Raw genomic sequence first — 22,151 nt, 5'->3', positions numbered from 1 at the left:
TCTAGGAATTTATCCATTTCTTCTAGATTTTCCAACTTATTGGCATATTGTTCTTCATAGTAGCCACTAATGATCCTTTGGATTTCTGCAGTATCAGTTGTAATGACTCCTTTATCATCTCTGATTTTATTTATTTGAGTCTTCTCTTTTTTTTCTTCATTAGCCTGGCTAAAGGTTTGTTTATTTTATCTTTTCAAAAAAAAACAACAAATTTTTGTTTTGCTGATCTTTTTTGTTGTTTTCTTCATTTTGAATTCATTGATTTCTGCTTTGATCTCTAACATTTCTTCTAGTAATTTTGGGTTTAGTTCTTGCTTTTATAGTTCTTTAAGATGCAGTGTTAGGTTCTTTATTTGAAGTTTTTCTTCTTTTTTGTTGTAGGCACTTGGAGCTACAAATTTCCTTCTTAGTACTGCTCTCACTGTTGCATCCCATAGGTTTTGGTGTGTTGTGTTTTCATTATCACTTCTTTCAAGAAAATTTTCAATTTCTTTCTTAATTTCTTCATTAACCCACTGGTCATTCAGCAGCATATTACTTAGTTTCAGTTTTCTACTTATTTATTTTCAAAAATTCTTTGTAGAGAGGGGGTTCTGTCATGTTACCCAGGCTGGTTTTTGGAGTTTTGTTTTGTTTAAGACAGGGTCTCACTTGCTCAGCCTGGCGTGATCATGGTTCACTACAGCCTCAAACTCCTGGGCTCAAGCAATCCTCCTTCCTTAGTTTCCCTAGTAGCTGGGACTTAGATTCACACAACCATGCATGGCTAATTAAAAAAAAAAAAAAAAAAAAAAAACTTTTTGAGATAGAGTCTGGCTTTGTTGTCCAGGCTGGAGTGAAATGGCACAGTCATGGCTCACTGCAACCTCCACCTCCCAGGCTCAAGTCATCCTTCCACCTCAGCCTTCAACGCATTTGGGACTACGGGCATGCACCACCATGCCAAGCTAACTTTTTTGTATTTTTAGTAGAGATGGGGTTTCACCATGTTGCCCAAGCTGGTCTTGAATGCATGAGCTCAAAGCAATCCAACTGCCTCAGCCTCCCAAAGTGCTGGGATTACAGGCATGAGCCACCATGCCTGGCCCATATTGTTGAGTTTTCATGTGTTTGTATAGTTTCCAAAATTCCTCTTGTTGATTTCTATTTTTATTCCATTGTGGTCAGAGAAGATTATTGATATTATTTCAAATGTTTTAATGTTTTAAGACTTGTTTTGTGATCCAATATATGGTTTATCCTTGAGAATAATCCATGTACTGAGGTGAAGAATGTGTATTCTGCAGCCTTTGGATGAAATGTTCTATAAATATCTATTAGATCCATTTGTTTTATAGTGTGGAGTGAGTCTGATGTTTCTTTGTTGAGTTTCTGTCTGGGAGATCTGTCCAATGCTGAAAGTGGGGTGTTGAAGTCTCTAGCTATTATTGTATTGGGATTTATCTCTCTCTTTAGCTCTAATAATATTTGCTTTATATATCTGGATCCTTCAGAGTTGGGTGCATATATACTTACAATCATAATATCCTGCTGCTGGATTGACCTCTTTATCGTTATATAATTACTTTCTTTGTTTCTTCTTACAGTTTTTGTCTTGAAACCTATTTTTGTTTCATATAAATATAGCTACTCCTGCTCTTTTTTGGTTTGCATTGGTATGGAATATTTTCTTCCATCCCTTTATTTTCAGTCTGTGTGTATCTTTCTAGGTGTAGTGTGTTTCTTATAGGCAACAGATCACTGGGTCTTGTTTTTTCATCCATTCAGCCTCTTTGTATCTTTTGATTGAAGAGTTTAGTTCATTTACATTCAGTGTTATTATTGGTAAATAGGGACTTACTCCTTCCATTTGATTATTTTTTTTCCAATTGCTTTGCAGCCTTCTCTTCCTTATTTCCTTCCTTCCTGTCTTCCTTTTGGTGAAGGTGATTTTCTCTGGTAGTATGATTTAATTTCTTGCTTTTTATTTTTGTGTATCCATTGTATGTTTTTTTATTTTAAGTGACCGTGTGGCTTGCAGATACTGTCTTATAACCTATTATTTTAAACTTATGACAACACTGATTGCATAAACAAACATGCAAAAAGAAAACTAGTCAAATCTTTACATTTTAACTTAATCCCCCTACTTTTAACATTTTGTTGTTTCTCTTCATGTCTTATTGTACTGTTTATGTCATGAAAATCTGTTGCAGTTATTCATTTTTGATTGCCTCATCATTTAGTGATCTTTTACCTAAGATAAAAGTAGTTAACACACAATTACAGTGTTATACTATTCTGTGTTTTTCTGTATGCTTACTATTACCAGTGAGTTTTGTGCCTTCAGATGATTTCTTCTTGCTCATTAACAACCTTTTCTTTCAGATTGAAGAACTCCCTTTAGCATTTCTTGTAGGACAGGTTTGGTGTTGATGAAATCCCTCAGCTTTTGTTTGTTTGTGAAGGTCTTTATTTCTCCTTTGTGCTTGAAGGATATTTTCACTGGATATACTATTCTATCATGAAAGTCTTTTTCCTGCAGCACTTTAAATATATCATGTCACTCTCTCCTGGCCTGTAAGGTTTCCACTGAAAACTCATTTAATCTTCAGAATAGCCCTATGAGGTAGGTTCAATTATGCCTTCCATTTTATAGATATACAGGGGTACTAAGAGGGGTAGTTACTTGTCACACAGCTATTAAGAGGCAGAGCTTTGATAGCTGAGGATCATGGCAGATGGGAGGCAGGACTAGATTGCAGCTCCCACACAGGCAGACAGAGCAGTGTGTGGAGATTCGCATAATGAACTTTTGCTGCAGAACTACTGCAGGAATAAACGAGGAAAGCCGAGAGAACCCACAGACCCTCTAAAGGAAGTGGATAGCTCCTACAGGACCTGGGAGACACTTCAAATACTGGGAATGCTCAAGCTGTGGAAGTGAGAAAGGGGTATTGTTCACTCTCGAACACACACCCTCATTGGGGAACCTGAAGACCTAGATCATGGGAGAAAATTCTGACCTTACACAGAGCTGCGTCAATTTAGAGAATTGAATAAACTACAAGTGTAGAGGAACCAGCAGGAAAATCCCTGTGGGCTCTGTGGGTCCCCTGGGAAGCCATTTTGGTCTTGTCTCACAGGGGTTCTTGGGGAGGGCTGCCAGAGGTACTGGGAAAAGACCACAGGGAGAAGGAAACCTCCAGTTGAACTTTGTAACAATTCCAACCAAACGTGAAGTCTCCTGGTCAGAAATCAGAGCAAGGCATGAAGCTGACATGCAGACTCCTCAGGCGGGGAGGCACGAAAGCCCTGCCTTCTTTCACAGCTGGGAGACTGGTTGCCTGGGGCAAGTTCTCAGCCCTGTTTGCCCACTGCCTGGAAACAGACTCTGTGCTGTTGGGAGGTGGGCACAATGGGAGTGAGACCGGCCTTTTGGGTTGTGTGGGAGCTGGGTGAGGCCTGTGATTGCCTGCTTTCTCCCACTTCCCTGACAACTTGCATGATGCAGCAGAGGCGGCCATAATCCTGCTGGGAAAATAACTCTATTGACCTAACAACCAGACCCCCATCCCCAGCAACAGCCACAGCAAGACCCACCTAATGAACGTCTGAGCTCAGACAGATCTAGCCCTGCCCCCACCTGATGGTCCTTCCCTACCCACCCTGGTAGCTGAAGACAAAGGGCACATGCTCTTGGGATTTCTAGGGCCCTGCTGACCATCTGATCCTCACTATACTATCACAGCTGATGCTCTCTTGAAAGTGCCACCTCCTGGCAGGAGGCCAACCAGCACAAAAAGAGTATTAAACAACCAAAACTAAGTACCTTCACAGAGTCCATTTCATCTCCCTGCCACCTCCACTGGAGTAGGTGCTGGTATCCACAGCTGAGAGACCTGCGGATGGTTCACATCACAGGACTTTGTGCAGAGAGCCCCCAGCACTAGCCTGGAGACTGGTAGACCTGCTGGGCGGCTAGATCCAGAAGAGAGATGACAACCACCACAGCTTGGCTCTCAGGAAGCCACATCCCTAGGAAAAGGGGGAGAGTACTACATCAAGGGAACACCCTATGGGACAAAATAATCTGAACAGCAGCCTTGAGCCCTAGACCTTCCCTCTGATATAGCCTACCCAAATGAGAAGGAAGAAGGAACCAGAAAAACAGTTCTGTTAATATGACAAACCAAGGTTCTTTAACACCCCCCCAAAAAAATCACACTAGCTCACCGGCAATGGATCCAAACCAAGATGAAATCCCTGATTTACCTGAAAAGAAATTCAGATCAGTTACTAAGCTAATCCAAGAGGCACCAGAGAAAGGTGAAGTCCAATTTGAAGAAATTTTTAAAAAATGATACAAGAAATGAGAGAAGAAATCTTCAGTGAAATAGCATAAGTAAAAAACAATTGAAACTTTGGGAAATAATGGATGCACTTAGAGAAATACAAAATGTCCTGGAAAGCCCCAGCAAAAGAATCAAACAAGCAGAAGAAAGAACTTCAGAGCTCTAAGACAAGGTTTTCAAATTAACCCAATTCAACAAAGACAAAGAAAAAATGAACAAAGCCTCCAAAAAATTGGGATTATGTTAAATGACCAAACCTAAGAATAATTGGCATTCTTGAGGAAGAAGAGAAATCTGAAAGTTTGGAAAACATATTTCAGAGAATAATCAAGGAAAACTCCCCTGACCTTGCTAGAGACCTAGACATCCAAATGCAAGAAGCTCAAAGAACACCTGGGAAATACATTGCAAAAAGATTATTGCCTAGGCACATTGTCATCAGGTTATCTAAATTTAAGATGAAGGAAAGAATCTTAAGAGCTGTGAAGCAAAAGCACCAGGTAACCTATAAAGGAACACCGATCAGAGTAACAGCAGATTTCTCAGCAGAAACCCTACAAGCTAACAGGAATTGGGACCCTGTCTTCAGCCTCCTTAAATAAAACAATTATCAGACAAGATTTTTGTATCCAGTAAAACAAAGCTTCATAAATGAAGGAAAGGTACAGTCTTTTTCAGACAAACAAATGCTGAGGGAATTAGCCACTATTAAGCTAGCACTACAAGAACTGCTAAAAGGAGCTCTAAATCTTGAAACAAATCCTAGAAACATATCAAAACAGAACCCCTTTAAAGCATAAATCTCACAGGACCTATAAAACAAAATTACAATTTAAAAAACCTAGAGTATGCAGGCAACAAATAGCACAATGAATAGTATAGTACCTCACATCTCAATACTAACGTTGAATGTAAATGGCCTAAACGCTCTACTTAAAAGGTACAGAATGGCAGAATAAATAAGAATTCACCAAGCATCTGCTGCCTTCAAGGGACTCACCTAACACATAAGGACTCACATAAACTTAAGGTAAAGGAGTGGAAAAATACATTCCATGGAAATGGACACCAAAAGTTAGAAGGAATAGCTGTTTTTATATCATACAAAACAAACTTTAAAGCATCAGCGTTAAAAAAGATGAAGAGGGACATTATATGATGATAAAAGACCTTGTCCAACATGAAAATATCACATTTTCAAATATATATGCACCTAATACTAGAGGTCCCAAATTTATAAAATAATTACTACTAGACCTAAGAAATTATATAGATGGCAACACAATAATAGTGGGGGACTTCAATACTCCACTGACAGCACCAGACAGGTCATCAAGACAGAAAGTCAACAAAGAAATAATGGATTGAAACTATACCCTGAAACAAATGGACTTAACAGATACTTACAGAACATTCTACCCAACAACTGCAGAATATACATTCCATTCATCAGCCATGAAAGTTTCCCCAAGATAGACCATATGATAGGCCACAAAACAAGTCTCAGTAAATTTAAGAAAATTGAAATTATATCAAGTACTCTCTCAGAACACAGTGGAATAAAACTGGAAATCAACTCCAAAAGGAACCTTCAAAGCTGTGCGAATACATGGAAATTAAATAACCTGCTCCTGAGTGATCATTGGGTCTAACATGAAACCAAGATGGAAATTTAAAAATTCTTTGAACTGAACAACAATAGTGACACCACCTATTGAAACCTTTTGGATACAGCAAAGGTGGTCCTAAGAGGAAAGTTCATAGCCCTAAATGCTAACATCAAAAAGCCTGAAAGAGCACAAACTGCCATTCTAAGATCACACTTCAAAGAACTAGAGAAACAAGAACAAACCAAATCCAAATCCAGCAGAAGAAAGGAAATAACCAAGATCAGAGCAGAACTAAATGAAATATATATATATATATATATATATATATATATATATATATATATAAAAAACAAAAAGCTGATTCTTTGAAAAGATAAGTAAAATTGAAAGACGATTAGCAAGATTAAGATTAACCAAGAAGAAAGAAAATCCAAATAAGCTCAATTAGTATCAAAATGGGAGATATTAAAACAGACACTACAGAAATACAAAATATCATTCAAGACTACCATGAACACCTTTACATGCATAAAGTAGAAAACCTAGAGGACATGGATAAATTCCTGGAAAGATACAACTCTCCTACTTGAAATCAGGGTGATGTCCTGAACAGATCAATAACAAGCAGTGAGACTGAAAGGGTAATAAAAAAAATTACCAACAAAAAAAAGTCCAGGACCAGATGGATTCACAGCTGAATTCTACCAGTCAAAGAAGAATTGGTACCAATCCTATTGACGCTGTTCCACAAGATAGAGAAAGAAGGAATCCACCCTAAATAATTCTATGAAGCCAGTATTACCCTAATACCAAAACCAGGAAAGGACATAACAAAAAGAAAAAGAAAACTACAAACAAATATCCCTGATGCACATAGATGCAAAAATCCTTAAAATACTAGCTAACTGAATCCAACAATATGTCGAAAAGGTAATCCACCATGATTAAGTGGGCTTCATACCAGGGATGCAGGGATGGTTTAACATACACATGTCAATAAATGTGATATACCACATACACAGAATTAAAAACAAAAATCACATGATCATCTCAATAGATGCAGAAAAAACATTTGACAAAATCCAGCATCCCTTTGTGATTAAAACTATCAGAAAAATCTGCATACAAGGGACATACCTCATTGTAATAAAAGCCATCTATGACAAACCCATAGCCAACATAATACTGAATAGGGAAAAGTAGAAAGCATTCCCTCTGAGAACTGGAACAAGACAAGAATGCCCACTCTCACCACTTCTATTCAACATAGTACTGGAAATGCTATCCAGAGCAATTAGACAAGAGAAAGAAATAAAAGGCATCCAAATCAGTAAAGAGTAAGTCAAACTGTTGCTTTTTGCTGATGACATGATTGTATACCTAGAAAACTCTGAAGACTCCTCCAAAAAGCTCCTAGAACTGACAAATGAATTCAACAAAGTTTTAGGATACAAAATTAATGTACAGAAATCAGTAGCTTCCCTATATACCAAGAGTGACCAAGCTGAGAATCAAATCAAGAACTCAACCCCTTTTACAATAGTTGCAAAAAGCAAAACAAAACAAAAACAAACAAACAAAAAAACTTAGAAATATACCTAACCAAGGAGGTGAAAGACCTCTACAAGGAAAACTACAAAACACTGCTGAAAGAAATCAAGATTAGTCCAGGACTTAAATCTAAGACCTAACACTATAAAAGCTCTGGAAGATAACATCAGAAAAGCCCTTCTAGATATTGGCTTAGGCAAGGATTTCATGACCAATAATCCAAAACCAAATGCAATATAAACAAAGATAAATAGGTGGGACTTGATTCAACTAAAGGGCTCATGCACGGCAAAAGGAATAAGAGCAGAGTAAACAGGCAATCCTCAGAATGGGAGAAAATCTTCACAATCTATACATCTGAGAAAGGACTAATATTCAGAATCTCCAAGGAACTCAAACAAATTAGTAAGAAAAAAACAAATAATCCCATCAGAAACTGGGCTCAAAACATGAATAGACAACTCTCAAAAGAAGATATACAAGTGAGGGGGCGCCCAAGATGGCCAAATAGGAACAGCTCCAGCCTCCAGATCCTAGTGTGAGTGACACAGAAGACGGGTGATTTCTGCATTTTCAACTGAGGTACCAGGTTCATCTCACTGAGGTGTGTCGGACAGTCGATGCAGGTCCGTGAGTGCAGACCGACCAGCGAGAGCTGAAGCAGGGCAAGGCATCGCCTCACCTGGGAAGTGCAAGGGGGAAGGTAATTCCTTTTCCTAGCCAAGGGAAACTGAGACACACAACACCTGGAAAATTGGATAACTCCCACCCTAATACTGCACTTTACCAAGCGTCTTAGCAAATGGCACACCAGGAGATCATATCCCACGCCTGCCTGGAGGGTCCCATACCCATGGAGCCTCCCTCATTGCTAGCACAGCAGTCTGAGATCTAACTGCAAGGCGGCAGTGAGGCTGGGGGAGGGGCGCCTGCCATTGTTGAGGCTTAAGTAGGTAAACATAGCCTTCGGGAAGCTCGAATTGGGTGGAGCCCACTGCAGCTCAAGGAGGCCTGCCTGCCTCTGTAGACTCCACCTGTGAAGACAGGGCATAGCTAAACAAAAGGCAGCAGAAACGTCTGCAGATGTAAAAGTCCCTGTCTGACAGCTTTGAAGAGAGCAGTGGTTCTCCCAGCACAGAGGTTGCGATCTGAGAATGGACAGACTGCCTGCTCAAGTGGGTCCCTGACCCCTGAGTAGCCTAACTGGGAGACATCCCCCACTAGGTGCAGACTGACACCTCACACCTGACACGGCTGGGCACACTCCTGATCCGAAGCTTCCAGAGCAAGAATCAGATAGCAACAGTTGCTGTTCAGCAATATTGTATCTTCTGAAGCCTCTGCTGCTGATAACCAGGCAAACAGGGTCTGGAGTGGACCTCAAGCAAACCCCAACAGACCTGCAGCTGAGGGTCCTGACTGATAGAAGGGAAACTAACAAACAGAAAGGACACCCACACCAAAACCCCATCAGTACGTCACCATCATCAAAGACCAAAGGCAGATAAAACCACAAAGATGGGGAAAAAGCAGTGCAGAAAAGCTGGACATTCAAAAAATTGGAGTGCATCTTCCTGTCCAAAGGAACACAGCTCATCGCCAGCAATGGAACAAAGCTGGACGGAGAATGACTTTGACAACTTGAGAGAAGAAGGCTTCAGTCTATCACACTTCTCAGAGCTAAATGAGGAACTATGTAACCAGCGCAGGAAATGGAAAACCTTGAAAAAAGAATGGAAGAATGGATAACTAGAATAATCAATGCAGAGAAGTCCATAAACGAACTGATAGAGATGAAAACCATGACACAAGAACTACGTGACAAATGCAAAAGCTTCAGTAACTGACTCAATAAACTGGAAGAAAGAGTATCAGTGATTGAAGGTCAAATGAATGAAATGAAGCAAGAAGAGAAGTTTAGAGAAAAAAAAGTAAAAAGAAATGAACAAAGCCTCCAAGAAATATGGGATTATGTGAAAAGACCAAATCTACGTCTGCTTAGTGTGCCTGAAAGTGACTGGGAGAATGGAAACAAGTTGGAAAACACTCTGCAGGATATTATCCGGGAGAACTTCCCCAACCTAGCAATGAAAGCCAACATTCAAATTCAGGAAATACAGAGAATGCCACAAAGATACTCCTTGAGAAGAGCAACTCCAAGACACATAATGGTCAGATTCACCAAAGTTGAAATGAAGGAAAAAATGTTAAGGGCAGCCAGAGAGAAAGTTCGGGTTGCCCACAAAGGGAAGCCCATCACACTAACAGGAGATCTCTCGGCAGAAACTCTACAAGCCAAAAGAGAGTAGGGGCTGATATTCAACATTCTTAAAGAAAAGAATTTTCAACCCAGAATTTCATATCCAACCAAAAATTTCATATCCAACCAAACTAAGTTTCATAAGTGAAGGAGAAATAAAATCCTTTACAGACAAGCAAAAGCATAGAGATTTTGTCACCACCAGGCCTGCCCTACAACAGATCCTGAAGGAAGCACTAAACATGGAAAAGAACAACCAGTACCAGCCATTGCAAAAACATGCCAAAATGTAAAGTCCATCGATGCTAGGAAGAAACTGCATCAACTAATGAGCAAAATAACCAGCTAATATCATAATGACAGGATCAAGTTCACACATAACAACATTAACCTTAAATGTAAATGGACTAAATGGTCCAATTAAAAGACACAGACTGGCAAGTTAGATAAAGAGTCAAGATCCATCAGTTTGCTGTATTCAGGAGACCCATCTCACATGCAGAGACACACAGAGGCTCAAAATAAAGGGATGGAGGAAGATCTACCGAGCAAATGGAAAACAAAAGAAAGGCAGGGGTTGCAATCCTAGTCTCTGATAAAACAGACTTTAAACCATCAAAGATGAAAAGAGACAAAGAAGGCCACTACATAATGGTAAAGGGATCAAATCAACAAGAAGTGCTAACTATCCTAAATATATATGCACCCATATATATTTATGCACCCATAATACAGGAGCACCCAGATACATAAAGCAAGTCCTTAGAGACTTACAAAGAGACTTAGACTCCCATACAATAATAATGGGAGACTTTAATACCCCACTGTCAACATTAGACAGATCAATGAGACAGAAAGTTAACAAAGATATCCAGGAATTGAACTCAACTCTACACCTAGCAGACCTAATAGACATGTACAGAACTCTCCACCCCAATCAACAGAATGTACATTCTTCTCAGCACCACATCGCACTTATTTTAAACTTGACCACATAGTTGGAAGTAAAGCACTACTCAGCAAATGTAAAAGAACAGAAATTATAACAAACGGTCTCTCAGACCACAGTGCAATCAAACTGGAACTCAGGACTAAGAAACTCAATCACAACTGCTCAACTACATGGAAACTGAACAACCTGCTCCTGAATGACTACTGGGTACATAATGAAATGAAGGCAGAAATAAAGATGTTCTTTGAAACCAATGAGAACAAAGATACAACATACCAGAATCTCTGGGACACATTTAAAGCAGTGTGTAGAGAGAAATTTATAGCACTAAATGCCCACAGGAGAAAGCAGGAAAGATCTAAAATTGACACCCTAACATCACAATTAAAAGAACTAGAGAAGCAAGAACAAACACATTCAAATGCTAGCAGAAGGCAAGAAATAACTAAGATCAGAGTAGAACTGAAGGAGATAGAGACACAAAAAACCCTCCAAAAAATCAATGAATCCAGGAGCTGGTTTTTTTGAAAAGATCAACAAAATTGATAGACCACTAGCAAGACTAATAAAGAAGAAAAGAGAGAAGAATCTAATAGACGCAATAAACAATGATAAAGGGGATATCACCACCGACCCCACAGAAATACAAACTACCTTCAGAGAATACTATAAACACTTCTATGCAAATTAACTAGAAAACTTAGAAGAAATGGATAATTTCCTGGACACTTACACTCTCCCAAGACTAAACCAGGAAGAAATTGAATCCATGAATAGACCAATAGCAGGCTCTGAAATCGAGGCAATAATTAATAGCCTACCAACCAAGAAAAGTCCAGGACCAGATGGATTCACAACCGAGTTCTGCCAGAGGCACAAGGAGGAGTTGGTACCATTCCTTCTGAAACTATTCCAATCAATAGAAAAAGAGGGAATCCTCCCTAACTCATTTTACGAGGCCAACATCATCCTGACCCAAAGCCTGGCAGAGACACAACAAAAAAAGAGAATTTTAAACCAATATCCCTGATGAACATCGATGCAAAAATCCTCAATAAAATACTGACAAACCGGATTCAGCAGCACATCGAAAAGCTTATCCACCATGATCAAGTGGGCTTCATCCCTAGGATGCAAGGCTGGTTCAACATATGCAAATCAATAAATGTAATCCAGCATATAAACAGAACCAAAGACAAAAACCACATGATTATCTCAATAGATGCAGAAATGGCCTTTGACAAAATTCAACAGCCCTTCATTCTAAAAACTCTCAATAAATTCGGTATTGATGGAACGTATCTCAAAATCATAAGAGCTATTTATGACAAACCCACAGCCAATATCATACTGAATGGGCAAAAACTGGAAGCATTCCCTTTGAAAACTGGCACAAGACAGGGATGCCCTCTCTCACCACTCCTATTCAACATAGTGTTGGAAGTTCTGGCTAGGGCAATCAGGCAAGAGAAAGAAATCAAGGGTATTCAGTTAGGAAAAGAAGTCAAATTGTCCCTCTTTGCAGATGACATGATTGTATATTTAGAAAACCCCATCGTCTCAGCCCAAAATCTCCTTAAGCTGATAAGCAACTTCAGCAAAGTCTCAGGATACAAAATCAGTGTGCAAATATCACAAGCATTCTTATACACCAGTAACAGACAAACAGAGAGCCAAATCATGAATGAACTCCACTCATGACAAACAGAGTCAAATCATGAATGAACTCCCATTCACAATAGCTTCAAAGAGAATAAAATACCCAGGAATCCAACTTACAAAGGATGTAGAGAACCTCTTCAAGGAGAGTTACAAACCACTGCTCAGTGAAATAAAAGAGGACACAAACAAATGGAAAAACATACCATGCTCATAGGTAGGAAGAATCAGTATCTTGAAAATGGCCATTCTGCCCAAGGTGATTTATAGATTCAATGCCATCCCCATTAAGCTACCAATGACTTTCTTCACAGAATTGGAAAAAACTGCCTTAAAGTTCATATGGAACCAAAAAAGAGCCCGCATTGCCAAGACAATCCTAAATCGAAAGAACAAAGCTGGAGGCATCACGCTACCTGACTTCAAACTATACTACAAGGCTACAGCAACCAAACAGCATGGTACTGTTACCAAAACAGAGATATAGACCAATGGAACAGAACAGAGTCCTCAGAAATAATACCACACATCTACAGCCATCTGATCTTTGACAAACCTGACAAAAACAAGATATGGGGAAAGGATTCCCTATTTAATAAATGGTGCTGGGAAAATTGGCTAGCCATAAGTAGAAAGCTGAAACTGGATCCTTTCTTTACTCCTTATATGAAAATTAATTCAAGATGGATTAGAGATTTAAATGTTAGACCTAATACCATAAAAGCCCTAGAAGAAAACCTAGGTAATACCATTCAGGACATAGGCTACTTCTGGTGGGAATGTAAACTAGTACAACCACTATGGAAAACAGCTATGGAAAACAGTGTTGGGAAAGTAAACTAGTAAAACCGCTGTGGAAAACAGAGATTCCTTAAAGAACTAAAAGTAGAAGTACCATTTGATCCAGCAGTCCCACTACTGGGTATCTAGCCAGAGGAAAAGAAGTCATTATACGCAAAAGATACTTGCATACGCATATTTGTAGCAACACAATTTGCAGTTGCAAAAATGTGGAACCAACCCAAATACCCATCAACCAATGAGTGGATAAAGAAACTGTGTTATATATAGAGAGAGGGTAATACTACTCACCATAAAAAGGAATGAATTAATGGCATTTGCAGCAGCCTGGATGGAACTGGAGACTATTATTCTAAGTGAAGTAACTCAGTAATGGAAAACCAAACATCATATATTCTCACTCATAAGTGGGAGTTAAGCTATGAAGATGCAAAGGCATAAGAATGATACAATGGACTTTGGGGACTCATGAGGAAAGGGTGGGAAGGTGATGAGGGACAAAAGACTACACATTGGGTTCAGTGTGTATTGCTCATGTGATAGGTGCACCAAAATCTCACAAATCACCACTAAAGAACTTACTCATGTAACCAAATACCACCTGGTTCCCCAAAAACCTATTGGTAAAGAGGATAAACTAGAAGTCCTAGAGGAGATAGATAAAATTTTTTTAAAAATTAAGAATAAATAAATGCTTATTGTAGAAAAAAAGAGGCAGAGCTGGAACACAGCTGTTAATATGCAGCTCCCTAATAGTTCATTTCAATTCAAAGATAACATATAGGTTATTTGGAGGAATATAAGGGTTCAATGTTAAGATGATGTGGGTGAGAGAAATGAAAAAATATGACAAGAATAAGCGTATTGAAAGATTATGCAAAATTATTTGAAAAATAGACTTTGCTAAGATGACTATAATGAGCAGACTGTAAGTTATCCACGCCCTTTCTTGGTGCTTCTCTTGGTGACAACACAGTCCAGCTCTGAACACCAACCTTTTCCCCCAACAGTGCAATATTTTCATGATCTTATGCACTAAAAAGCAGTACATTTTTTGCTCCTCCTTTCAATGCCAATTTCTTTCACCTGCACCTGGCATCATGGGTAACACTTCTGTGAAAGAGATCTCCATTTTAGTAAAGAAGATGGAAGGAGGGACTACAGAAGAAAGGGCTGGAAGAAATATTAAATATTTAATATTTTATCAAAATATGATGACAGATTTTTCCTTTTTAATTCTTATTTTACAAAATGAGTATTGGACTTTTAAAATTTTATTTCAGTTACTTTTATCCCTAGCCATGCTCTAGCCATAATCTTGGGGCCTGTCATCGTTCCAAAATTTCCTAGGGATGAGGAAAATGTGTGGAGAGGACAGGTAAAGAACAACTAAATGACAAATGATCAGGGAGACAGGATGCATGGAAAGGCACTAAAGAGAAAAGACTTGGGGTGGGCTACAAGAGTGTGTTGAGCAGTGAGGGTTGATCTCTCATTGACCTTTTCCAATTTTCAAGAGATTCATTATTGTGAAGAATTCAACTCAGGTGAAGCAAGCATTTCTCTTGAACATCTGCTCAATCTCAGTCTTTTCCCAGACCCAGCCACTGTTAACAAAACACTGGTGTGTGTTCTTCCAGGTCTTTTGCATGTGTTTAAATACACATACAAAGTAGACAGAGATGGCTTTGTATTATTCATGGGCTCTCTTTTATACACGTGATATGATTTGATATGTATTATTCTGCAACATGCTTTTTCACTTAGCAGTCTGTCTTAAGAGAATCTTCTCTGCCATTCTTTTTCATGCAATTAATAGAACATTCTTTAGTATAAACAGGTAATTCATTCAACAATTAATGGTGATTTCTGTGGTTTCCAACGTTTTGCCTTCAGAAACAGTGCTGAGTAAAAATGTTTGTGAATACTTTCTTACACACTTGTGTAGGAATTTCTTTAGGGCAAATAGTCAAAGTAAAATTCTGGGTTGAAGGGCATGTTCTTTCTTTAATTTTAGTAGATATTGACAAATTGCCCTCCAAAAAGGCTGTTTTAATTTACTCTCCTACCAACAACGTAGACTTTTGCCTACCATTGCTATTATCAGTCTTTTTTCTTTTTTCGAGACAGAGTCTCCCTCTGTCGCCCAGGCTGGAGTACAGTGGCGCGATCTCAGCTCACTACAACCTCCGCCTCCCGGGTTCAAGCGATTCTCCTGCCTCAGCCTCCCAAGTAGCTGGGACTACAGGTGTTCGCAGGTGTCTGCGAACACGCCTGGCTAATGTTTTGTATTTTTAGTAGAGATGAGGTTTCATCATGTTGGCCAGGTTGGTCTCAAACTCCTGACCTCAAGTGATCCTCTTGCCTCGGCCCCAAAAAGTGCTGGAATTATAGGTGTGAGCCACCGCACCTGGCCTTATTATCAATCTTGATAATATTTTCACATCTGATGGATGAAAATAGTTTCTCGTTTTAGTTTGCATTTCCCTGATTACTTGCGGGTTGGGGATCTTTTGATATGTTTACTTTCTATACATATTTCATTTTTATTGAATATTCTATTTAATTTCTGTTGCTTATTTATATTAAGTTGTTTCTTCTTACTGACTGATAGATATTCATTGTATCAATCTTACATGAGTTACATATGTTGCAAATACTTTCCCAGCCTACATCTTGTTTAGTATTTTGATTATGATGTCTTTTGTGGTACAGAAGACATTTCATTTGACTTAATATATTGTCTTAAACCTTATGGTGTTTGCATTTTGTACCTTAATTAAGAAGATCTTTCTGACATCAGGGTTAAATATATTTTCTCTAATACTTTAAGAATCTATTTTATGTTTGGTTCTTTAATTCACTTAGAGTTTGCCTTGCAAATGGTAGAAATGCTACCTACAATGCAAATGGTAGAAATTGTTCCTAATTGAATAGCCAATTGCCTTGATATCATTTGTTGAATTAATCATTTATTTCTCCATTGATTTGAAACACTACATTCTCATATGCCAAATTCCTATATATACATAGATCTGTTTCTGTACACTCTATTCTGTTTCATTGTTCTACCTCTTTGCCAGTGCTACACTGTTTTTATTGTTACAGCTTTATGTGTTTTAGTACCAGGGAGGGTAAATGCTTTCTAACTGATCTTTTTTTTAAAAAAAAAAAAAAAGTCTTGTTTATCCTTGCATGTATGCTTTTCCCAATCCATTTTGAAATTGGATTACCAAGTTCTAGAAAAAATCTGGTGATATTTTAATTTTGTTTATTGCATTCATTATTATAATTTCAAGAGGATATGGTATAGTGCTCTATTTATGTGTGCCCTTTATGACCTTCAGTGAAATATATAGATTATTTCCTGTGGGTCTTACATATTTTACATTAAGATTATTCTTAGATATTTTATAATTAAAGTTCCTCCTTTGTAATGGGATCCTTTTTATTATATTCTAATTGCTTTATTTCTGTTGCATATTACAGTTCTTGATATTGTTATATAAATCTTTTATCTGACTATCCTACTGAATTCTCCTGTTTTGGCATTTTTAATTGATTTTCTAGGCTTTAGCAGGGCAAATAGTTTTCATGCTTCCTAATTCATTTATCTCATATTTCTTTCTTCTTGTCTTATTGTGTTGCTTAGGATCTCAAATACAATATTGAATATTAACAGTTATAATGGACATGCTTGCCTTGCTTGTCTTATTTCTAATTTTAATGAAATTTGTTCTGTTTCCAGAGTTTGGTTTTATTATTATTTTTTCTAGTAGGTATTCTTTATCAAGTTAAGGACTGTTTTTTCTATTTCTGATCTGCTGAAAGCTTTTATCACACATGCCTATTGAATTTTACGATGTATTGGCATTTATCAGCTATGCTAGTTATTCTGTATATATATATGTGTATATATACATACTAATGGCATATGTGTATATATTTGTGTGTGCCATGAATTACACTGAAATATTTACTACTGTTTAATTATCTTTAAATTCATGGAATTAAATCTACTAAATCATGATGTATTTTTGCATCTATGTTCATATGGTTTTTAAAATAGATTTCTTGTGCAGTTCTTGTACTGTATTATAGTAGCCTCATATAAGATAACTTTTCATCTTATTATGGTGCTTGTAACAGTGTATTAATATGTGAATTCCTATGTCTTAAAGCTTTTCTAGAACTTCCTCCTAAAACCATCTGTGCCTGGTATCTGTTTTAGGAATATTTTACTACCTTTTCAATTTCTGCTGTGATTAACGGGCTATATAAACTTTCAAATTATCCTTGAGTTCATGTAGATCATTTACTTTTTCTCAGAAAAATTTGTATTCAGTTTAGATTTTATTAAGCTTTCATGTAAGTATTGGGTCTGCATCCCGCCAGTTTTGATATGCAGTGCTGTCATTGGTCATTCATTTCTGAATATTTGAAAACTTTATTACCTTTTTTGGGCAAAATATTAATTTCATTTTTGTTATTGTTTATTTTAAACCACTTTATTGAGTTATGACTGACATACAAAAAGCTGTACATATTTAATATATACAACTTGATGAATTTTGGAGATAAGTATACACCCACAAAACCAACCACAGTTGATGCCATAAACATACCCATCTGTTTTTTATTTTTAATTCTTTTATTTTTGTGTTTTAATTGTATTGCATTGTGATCAGCAGATGTGACCTGCTTGGTTTCTGTTTTGGGAATTTGCTGATACATTCTGCCTGGTACATTCTCTGAGATTCTGATTCATGAGTTCTGAAGCTGGACCAGAGAATCTACCTTTTCAACAAGGGTCATTGTTGGATCCTGATGCAGATAATCCAAGGAGCATTCAGAAAAATAATGCTACCTAGAAGATACTAAAGTAAGTTGTGAATGCATCTTTCCTGGCAACCTCTGAACAAGGAAGAAAGGGAAAATTAGCCAGATGTAGTTGAAAGATTATGACCCATGGCCAACCTGGGTGCAAAGCCTTGCTATGTCTCCTCTTACTGAGCTGTATGATACTAGGCAAGTTACTTGATCTTTTTGAATCTTGGTATGAAGATTAAAAGAGATATGTAAGGAAACTGGTACAAAGAGGATTTAATCAATAATTTTTTCAAAGACTTTTGGTAGTTCCAAACAGCTAGAAAAGTTTGTCTGGAGCAACCTAATGGGAAGATAAAAGAGTTGGTATGGATTATTCAGATAACACAGCCTCCCAAGTTCCTCTGCTCCTTTTTCATGTCCAGAGAGAGAGAAGCACTACATGGTAATGAATTAGTAAATTTACTATCCTTTGCAATTTCTGGAGTGCCATGTTAGACTACATCTCCCTAAATGCCTTGAGTTGGGGATCAGGGTGATCAGTTCTAGGCAGGTTCTAATTCTGCAGATGGGAGTTTTTTGTCTAGCATATGGGGGCAGGAAACATGGAAATAACCTGAATCACGGTTCTTTCAAACAGCAATCTTGGGTTGGGAAAAGATTCTGCCTGGGAAATCTGAAACTATCTCAGAAATTCCAAGGTCCTTTGCCAATGGACAAGTCTCCCTGAGGATCCTAGAGTTGGTCTAATCTGCTTGCACCCCTGAGATCTGGTCATACTAAGGTGGACATCCAGAAAGGATTGTTCATCTGTTCTAGTCACTTTCCTATCAGTGATCAATGAAAGGCATCTTCTACCTCCCTGCTGGTAAGAGCACATTGGATGTCTTGCTGTGTGTGTGTGTTGTGTGTGTGCAGGCACTCACACCACTATAAATGAGCAGCAGAACTCACTGCACCTTCACCCTGAGTCTGACGTCAGCACAACCAATGTCGTCACCAGCCTGTGCAAAAGCTTGTGAACAAGGTCAGTGAATGTGCTCGCTGCTGCAGTGAAAGCTGATCCTGCATCTGTGAGCAACCCATGTGATGAACACTCCCTGGCTCCCTCAGCAGCCACCTGTGTTCAGATCACACCAGGACTCTGAACACTGTGACCATGGGGGAGATGTCACAGATCTTGACACTGTTGACCTCCTCACTTGCTCTATTTCTCCCTGTCTGCTGTCCCAACTCTCTCTGGTTAGTTGCTTCTGCCTCTCTATCTCCCCTCTGGGTTTCCATCAGGATCTGTCCCACCACTTCCCCTCCTGTCTCTGGCTGAGGGTAGATGGCTTGGGTGTGACTGAGAGGGCCAGTCTGGTTTTGACCTATGTACAGGGTAGAAAGAGCCTGAAAAGACCAAGTGTTCTCAGAGCCACCTGGCTGAGGTGAGAGGATTCCCGACTCCTGGATTGGGAAGCTGATTCCTCATGATCCAAGGACATGTGCCATTATGCTCATGTGGGCCTCTCAATCTGTTTCCTATCTGGCTTTTGCCTTTCTGGTTTTTTGTTTTGTTTTGTTTTGTTTTCTGTCTCTTGTTATAGCTCTCTGTCTGCTTTTCCCATGTCTCTCATCTCTCTAGACACACCCCACCCCCGCCACCATTTCATCTTCTTTCAACAGGAATAGTAAAAAGGGCACTGTTCTAGGAGCCAGGTAATTTCTTTTAGTTTTAATAATTTATTCTTAAATAGCCTTGATCCACAGAGGTTTTGATACTAAAAAGCCATAATTAGAGTCTTGCCTCTGTCCCCCTTTAGTTACTTGACAAGTTGCCTGAGGTGCCATTTCCCTATCATGAAGACACATTAGTAGCACCTTTTTAGAGCACCAACTCCTTCACAGGTTGTCATGAGGCGCATATGGGAGGATATAAACCTTGGAGAGTCACAGAAATGGGAAAGATTGTCACAATTATTATGTTTTTCACAACCTAGCCTTGATCTCCTCTTATTTCTAACTTTCTCACCTTATTTCTCTTTTATACTTCTTCTGTTTTCTGCTCACCTGTTTTATTTTTTCTTTTTATCTGCCTCATGGTTTCTTTGTTCTCCTTCGTTCTGTCTTTCTTTTTTAAATTTGTATTTTTTATTTGACTCCAGAAGAGAAAGTGAGACAAGCCAGACCCCTCCATAAAGATACTATAGTTCCCTGAGAATTCTTTTCCTTTTTCATTTTTAAAATTTTGTATTTGTCTTTTTCTCCTTTCCCATCTGTACCTTTCTCTCAATCCATTTGCCTGCATGAATAGTTTTCCTGTTTATGCATTTTCCTTTCCTGCTCCTTTCAGAAAAGATGGCTGAGGTGTCTCAAAGAGGTTTGTGGATATACGACAAAATAAGATAAATAACATGAAGGTCTAGTTGTTCCTATTTTCTACAAGATATAAAGAATAAATAGAATTAAAAGGAAGTAGGATGAGGAGTGGGAGAAGGGACAAGAACTTAATCTGCTACATAAAAGAATTTCCTGATCTGGAAAAGTGATCTCTTTAAAATCATAGTTTCTACCCAGTAATTTTTCATGAAGTAGAATATTGGTCAAGACCTTAAAAGATCTTTTCCAACATGTGTGGTGCAAAGAAGAAAAGAAAGGAGAAAGGGGGTAAAGGAGAAGGTAATGAATACGAACCAAGCAATTACGGCTTGTCAGTCACATTAAGTGTATTATTTCCATTATCAGTTCATCTTTACACAAATTGGCAGATGAAAGAGGTTATCCCAAAGTGCTAGTAGTAACTGGTAAAGCCGAGACAGTACTGGTTTATCTAATTCCAAACCTTGAGCTTTTTCTACACATCTGCCACATATATATGGATTTCAAATGTAGATGTTAAGTCTCAAAAAAGTATAGGCATACCTTATTGCACTAAAGCCAATATCTCAATAAAGAGTCACACACATTTTTTGTTTCCAAGTACATATAAAAGTTATACTTATATTATAGTATTTTAAGTGTGCAATGGTATTATTATTAAAAATTAATGCAAATACCTTGTTTACAATATTTTATTGCTAAAAAGTACTAATGATCATCTGAGCCTTCAGCAAGTAGTAATCTTTTCGCTGATGGAAAGTTTTGACTCAATGTTGATGGCTACTGACTAATCAAGGTGGTGGTTCCCAAAGGTTAGTGTGGCTGTGGCAACAAAGTAGTTGGGCATGGTGATGCATGCCTGTAGAGTCCCATCTGCTCAGGAGGCCGAGGCAGGAGGATCACACAAGCCCAGGAGTTTGAGGCTGTATTGTCTATGATAGCATAGGTGAAAGCCACTGCACTCTGGCCTGGGCAACATAGAGAGACCCCTGTCTCTCAAAGAAGACAACAAAGTTTTCTGCATCAATTGACTCTTTGATTCACAAAAGATTTCTCTGTAGCATATGATGCTATTTGATAGCAATTTACCCACAGTAGAACTTCTTTCAAAATTGAAGTCAGTCCTCCGAAACCCTGCTCTACTTTATCAACTAAGTTTATGTAATATTTGAAATCACTTGTTGTCATTTCAACAATGTTCACACCATCTTCACCAGGTGTGGATTCTATCTCAAAAAAACCTGTTTGCTCATCCATAAGAAGCAACTCCTCATCCATCCAAGTTTGATCATAAGATTGCAGCAATTCAGTCATATATTCAGGCTCCACTTCTAATTCTGATTCTCTTGCTGTTTGTGCCACATCTGCAGTTACTTCTTCCACTGAAGTCTTGAGCTCCACAAATTTATCCATGAGGATTGGACTCAATTTCTTCCAAATTCCCATTAATGTTATTTTGACCTCCTCCCATGATTTGCAAATGTTCTTAACGGCATCTAGAATGGCAAATGGCTTTCAATTTTCTTTGCCCATATCGATCCAAGGAATCACTATCTATGCCAGCTATAGCCTTATGAAATGTATTTCTTTTGGGGAGTGGGCAATTTTTAAGATACTTTTTAATTGCTATGAGACTGAAGTTGAAGAACAGATGATTTAACTGAAATGTTTTAGTAAAACGGGGTAGATAAAACGGGGTAGATAAGGTAGAATTCCCTTAATATCTGTTATCATTTTGAAATCTTATTTTTAAGAAATTGCTGAAAATTTGACAAAACTAATGTGGATGGCTACAA

The sequence above is a fragment of the Macaca fascicularis genome, chromosome 11 (assembly GCF_037993035.2).
Source record: "Macaca fascicularis isolate 582-1 chromosome 11, T2T-MFA8v1.1".
Classification (NCBI taxonomy): domain Eukaryota; kingdom Metazoa; phylum Chordata; class Mammalia; order Primates; family Cercopithecidae; genus Macaca; species Macaca fascicularis.
This window is presented reverse-complemented; position numbering follows the sequence as displayed.